Source organism: Echinops telfairi, unplaced genomic scaffold, assembly GCF_000313985.2.
Source record: "Echinops telfairi isolate 266 unplaced genomic scaffold, ASM31398v2 ScPeMD7_43;HRSCAF=161, whole genome shotgun sequence".
Lineage (NCBI taxonomy): Eukaryota > Metazoa > Chordata > Mammalia > Afrosoricida > Tenrecidae > Echinops > Echinops telfairi.
In genome coordinates, this window is record NW_022103941.1 from 1,018,037 (window position 1) to 1,024,754 (window position 6,718).

Below are 6,718 nucleotides of genomic sequence, written 5' to 3' on the forward strand. Positions count from 1 at the left end.
ATTTTTTTTTTGTTTCCTTTCCCCACCTCCTCCCCTGTTGTCTACCATGTGCATCCCAATTTTTCCCTTGTATTTTGGACTTGTATATAAGATTAGATGTTTTCATTAAATATTATAAGGTATTTCACTTACGGGTAATATTTCTTTAAGCAACACTGCATACCCAAAATTTTCTATCTTACTTCTTCTTACATCAACATTTGGTAGTTTTACTTATGGGCATCACATTTTCTTGAACACCAAATTTACTAGTCAGCATTAGTTTAATTTCCCCCTTTTAAATCAACTGTATTAGGGCAAATTTTACATAAGTACACTCTTTTCATCTGTATCTCTCACCCATCAGTCAGTTTTATAGAATGTTATGAAGATGTTTGTTCATTCTCTGGTGGCATGCGTGTTGCTTTCTTCTGGAAGCTATACTATTATGTTAATACCAGCAAGGTGAGTCCATGTTGGAGAATTTTAATGGCTATCCTTGAGTAAGACAGTCTAGGAAGTACTTGTGGTTATTTCTCTTCAAAAATCAGCCAATGGAAACCTTATGGATAACAATAGAACATCCAGTATGCTGCTGGAAGATGAGCCACCAGTTCTGACTATTTTCAAATATAACATGGAGAGCACTGCTTCCTCAAGGTAAAATCCTTAGTGAGATGGATGGAGAAAAGCTTTCAGGACATTAATTGCTGATGTCATCAGACTAAGGCGAGAAGCTATAATATGGGATACAAATTTATGAGAGTTTCTTAGACAGAGACCAACACCTGAAGGTATGATTCACTCAGGATGCAGACTCTGGGACATCAAGGTTAACTGGCACAAAGGAGTCCACAGAGGAGACAATGTGGTAAATCTTATGCTGGTAAGTAGGATAGAAGTTGTCAAAGCTTGTGAGCAGTCATTTGAGGAGCAGCCATTCACCTGTCTCTTCCCGAGAGCATATAAGAATGTAGATGATCACAGACGAATCCAGTGGAATAATGTCAAAATCCTGAATTTAGCAGAAACAATGAATCCAATGGAATAATGTACCACACAGAAATCAGCCTACAAAACCCTGAGGTGAGAAGAAGATGCCACTTGTCTACCATTATCTGCCTGTCTAAAAGGGGTTATGTTAGAACAAGTGTAAAGACCATCCCACTGGCCATTAAAAGGTCCAAACACCACATTAGGGATGGGTTAACTTAACGGTTAGCCAAATATGGTAGGCAAATTATTACAGTGATAATTCTGTATGGCAAACAAATAATGTTATAAATATCTAAATGGTCCTTGGAAGAATAAAACAACAAAATTTCCCCACACTTATGTTAGAGGCCCTGGATAAAGGTGAAATATGTAGAACACTGTTTAAAAAAGACAAGTCTTACTGGTTGGATAGAGACTGGTGGAATCTGTGAGAGATTAGGCCTTACTAAACCTTCAGGCCTGGGACATATCTCATTCCAGTTTCTCAATGTGTAGCTGACAGTGGATCACATTATAAGGTGAACAACAACACTTGGGGACACTCACTAGAGATGGATGAACATTTGGGAAAAAATGGCATCATTTTTCCAAGTACAAAATACTCTGCCAGAAGTAGAAAAAAACAAGGAATGGTAACTGGAAACACAGGGAGTGAGTGGGAGAAATACTCTAGCATTATGGAGATTGCAAGCAATTACATACTTTCATCACTGTATTAAGAACTACGAATTCTAAAGAGCCCATTCACCATCTCTAGAGATATTGCCAAGAACTCATTGTGCCTGCAAATGGACAGCCTAAAAGTCGGGGTCATGGCTCTGTTTTATCCTGTGAGAGGCAGAGTGAGAGGAAGCCAGTGTGATCCCAAACTCAAAGCTTGCCCTGCTTGGATGGGGTTGGGATACAGGAGGTGCTCAGAACCTTCAGATGACAAGATACACAACCAGAGGCAGGTGCAGATGGACAGTTTCAGGGCTAGATTCCATGGTTTGGGGATGCTTCTCCATCTCACAGTTTTCTCCAGGGGATTTTTCTAATTTTATGTCCATCACTCTTTTTTTGGTGTATGGCTGATATCTATAAAGTAAAAAAGTTTTAATAGGAGAAAATATTGCAGAGAAAGCAACCTGCCTTACATGGTGGGGAAATGACTCTGGGAGTCCCAGAATCATTGATGAACCTCAGGGAAACTTGGGGACACATTTCTAATCAATGGCATACAAAATCGGTATGCATTTTTGAGTGGAAAGCAAATTGCTCTGTTAACATTCATCCAAGTCAATATAAAAAATAAAATGCTAAAGCAATTATTTTCTATAAAAACAGGAATATATAATTATGAAATATGAATCCAATACACTTAGAATTTATCATAAACCACTGGAATGCTTGAATATTGATACCCTAGGCATACAAAGCCTGAAGCTGATCAGTAGTGACTTTTTTTGGTCCCAACATTCTTATGGTTTACTATTCCAAGAATGACAAATTGGAAAAAAAATGTCCTGTATTCATTGTTCAAAACATTTCATCATCTATCCTGAAATACAATGTTATCCGTGAAAGGTTAATATCCATTAGCTGCTAAGGAAGATTAGTTTCAAGTTTAATAAAATTTATTCACCAAACATTAGTGCCAAAGACGAAAAAATGAACTGCTGCAAGCTAATATTAATCACACACACAATAAGGAGTCATTATAATGTTTTTGTGTATGATTGAAATACAAAGTTCATAAAAAAATCAAAAGTTGCAAAATACCACTTTGTTGATTGGAAGGATTGTATGATGGGATTCTTCATGACAAGTGATTTATTAATCAGAAACCTTACCATTGAAATACCCTGCCTCATGAATATGCAAATTATATGGTATCTATTATATCAAATATGGGTATGGACATGTCTCAAGAAGCATCATCCAACCAGCATACTCCCCTGGCAGAAACATGAGAACACAGTTCTCGCACCATGGACTGGATCTTGGGAATCTTCTTCTTCCTGGTGGCAGCTACAGGTAAAAAGGTCACCGGTCTCAAGGAGGAAGAAGTGGTTATGGCTATTCTAGATTGATTTTGCCCAGTTCTTTCTTCACTCAATAGGCAGGGACTCTGAGGTCCAGCTGGTCCAGTCTGGTGCTGAAGTGAAGAAGCCGGGTGTTTCAGTGAAGATCGCCTGGATACTCCTTCACCAGTTACCTTATTGGTGGGTGAGGCAGACCCCTGGACACAGGTTTGAGTGGATGGGAGAGATCTCCACTAGTAATAGTGGAACAAGTTACCCACCAAAGTTCCAAGGCAGAATCACCATGACCAGGGAAACATCCAAAAGCACAGCGTACATGAAGCTGAACGGTCTGAGCTCTGAGGGCATGGGCACCCAGTGAGGTAATCCAATGAGATAAACCAGTGAGAAAGCTGTGCTGGGCTCACAGAAGACAGCGTCAACCAAGGTATACAGGCTGCCAACTTTTTCAGTTGGGTAATCAAGGGGACACAAAAGAAAACATGTATTCGCTCACATTGTTTGAGGCAGTTCCCCATATGCATCTTCCCCAAAAGCAAAATTTAGGGATGTGGAAGAGGCAAAAAGGTCAAATACTGATTTATTTAGTTTCCCAGTGGGAAGAAGAGCCTAGGATCCAGTTGGAGCCAGTGAGCTAGGTAGCAAAGCAGTTCCTAAATGCGAGGGTTTATTCCAAGTAAAATGTATACACATATGTTTGCTGAATCAATGGATTGCTGCAAACAAGTTCTCTAAGCAATACAGTTGTCTTACTCTCCTTAGAGAGCCTTAAAAATAAAGAAAAAGAAAAATAGCGTCTGTTTTTGTACTGTGTGGAGGAAAAATATTTTGAACTGCAGGCTATTATCATGTATTTAAAAAACTCAAGGGGAAATCTTCCTATGTCACTGGAACTTTGAGCTGCTTAATATAAAATTGTGGTTTTTATATGAATTGAGCATTTTAAGGAAAGTCTGGAAGATCTCAGAGATGAATTCAAAGTAGAGAGGTCAGATCAGAAGTTTATGGAGACTGGTGTGACTGGTTTTATTTTTGTTTATTTGTTTCCTTATTATTGTCCAGAGTTTATATTGTGTCACTTATGGGTGGGCATATGGTTATCTTGGTGGTTCAAGATTAAGACTTTCTAAGAAAACTGAAAATTGCATTGGTGAGAAAAATTTCAATGAAGATTGACTTTACATAACAACACAGAATACATTGACATGCTTTGAGAGCAGCAAAGGTTGTCCTAAGCAATTTTATTGTAAGAGATTCTGCCGTGTTGGTTGAGCTGGAAACTGTCCAAACATCCATTATTAGGAGACTGGATAAGAAATTCTGGTACATACTCACAATGCAATACCATGTATTTCTGAAAACAGGGATGGAGTTATGAAACACCACATGATGTGATGAGCCTTGGAAACCATTATGCTGAGTAAAGTCACTTGATAACAAAATGACAAATATAGTATGTGTCCATTACTGTACGATAAACACCAAGATGAAAGAAGGCTTTTACCCTCAGGCTGTGCAATATTCTAATCTGGTATCCCACGCAACAAGCTAGAGAGCCTGCCAAGTACTCATGGAACATAAATCACCTGCTTTATATGTATATATTAAAAACTTCTCTGACAGAGGACACTCATCTCAGCTGGGGTCAGATTTCTAAGGAGGGTCTAGAAGACAATTCAGTTGCTGTCATACAACATTGTGCTAAGACCAGCCAGAATCACTAGACACATCTACAACACTGGATGCAGACTATACTTGTGTAGTCTTGGGATCCAATCTCAGTGGCCACAAAGTCAAGGGAACAGAAAAAAAGATTGACTAAATGCATGTTAGAAACATCTGTGACAGAAATGGTCTTGAATATAAATGACATGATTTTGGCTATGAAGGATTCTCTTCCCTAGAGACTGCTGACATTGGACCCTCTGCTCATTTGGTTAACTTTGCAGTGGGTCTCAACCTGTGGGTCACAACCTATTTGAGGGTCACCCAAGACCATCAGGAAACACATTATGATTTACATTATGATTCATAACAGTAGCAAAATTACAGTTATGATGTAGCAAAGAAATAATTTTATGGTTGTGGGTCACCACAACATGAGGAACTGTATTAAAGGGTTGTGGCATTGAGAAGGTTGAGAAATATTGCTTTACAGGAACACATCGAGTAGCAGAAATTTCTTTAAATAAAAAAATACTATGAATGTGATAAGCGTTGTACAAGCCCCAAATAAAACAATTTAAAAATAAAATAAAAATAATAATAATAAAGTACTATAGAACAAAAGATCCTGTTCCAGGCTATTCTGTTCCAGCATCAGTACATAGTGCTATAACAGCTTGGGGGAAAGACCATGAATATGATGCATTTAAAATTAGAGTAACCCAGTTTTCAACAGTGCCTGTATTTGTGGTCAGCGATAGCTATGACATTTATAATGTGTGTGAGAAAATATGGGGTGAAGATTTGAGACATGTAATAGTATCAAGAAGTACAGAAGTGCCACTAATAATCAGATCTGACTATGGAAATCTTTTCACGCTGTATTGAAGGTTTGAAATATTTTAGGTAAGAAATTCCCTGTTATAGAGAATTCAAAGGGTTACAAGTTACTGCCACCTTACCTTAGAGTTATTTAAGAGAATAGAGTAGATATTAATACCGTATAAGCAAATTGTATAAGGTGTGAAAGGAAAAAAGGGGTGTATTGAAAATAGTTCCTTTGTTTCTGGTGGAACTTTGCTACAGAAATTAACAAGAAAGCTCTTAAATTTTTCCTTTAAGTGTAGTTATGTGGTAACTTGTGTAACAAATGGTCTTGAAAGAGCCAGATCCTGATCCTAACAAAAGGTCAAAAGGGACTATTATCTTTACATAGGACACTGGCAGGGATTTTAAAAAAACCATTTCATTAGGGGCTCTTACACATATTATTACAATGCATAGTTCTATTGGATGAAGAATAATTGTACAATTGCTGCTGTCATCATTTTCAATACCTTTTATTTTCTTCTTTAACTCCTTGATATCAGCTCCCCCTTAACCCCTCCCTCCCCCACACTGGCACCTCCAGAACCCTCAATATATATATAGATATTTGCTATAACTTCCACCATCCCATGCATCTTATCACCTGCAATTCTGATGTTTGTTCCCTGTGAGTGGGGTTATACAGTCATCATTGCCATTAATTTCCCCCTTCCCTTTCCCCCCAACCATCTTCCCCCAAACTCAGAGAATCATTACTTCCCTTACTGTTTATGAGGGGTTTATTTATCTTGATTTTGTGCATCAAAAGATCTTTATTGTATCAATGTACATAAGCAGGTCTAGCAAGGAATTTTCTTGCACCTGAGGAAGGAAAAGGACTTTGAAGAATGTGGTCATGATCTTCCTCATACTGTCTTCAAAAATGGGGAAGTGACAAAAAGCTATTCATCTGAGGAAGTAAGAAAAAATGCAAACTTGAATATTGTACTGGAAGCAGCACTTCATTACTCTTTATGTGTGTATGGGTGCATACATGTATGTGCACACATATAAATACACCTCTGTGTGTGTTATACATAGTAATGTTTATCATACAGACATTTAGGGTTTCTTTGTGTTTTATGATACAATACAGCCACATTATTTGTTAGTTTATGCACATACTGCCCTTTCATTTTTCCTTTGTTCCAGTGTTTAAGTGATCTCAAACTAGGAAATACACTTAC

At 37.8% G+C, this 6,718-nt stretch overlaps 1 pseudogene; it reads left to right on the top strand.

Moving 5' to 3' along the window:
• The first annotated feature begins 2,945 nt into the window (after positions 1 to 2,945).
• LOC123521714 lies at positions 2,946 to 6,376 on the top strand (annotated as a pseudogene).
• The last annotated feature ends 342 nt before the right edge of the window (positions 6,377 to 6,718 follow it).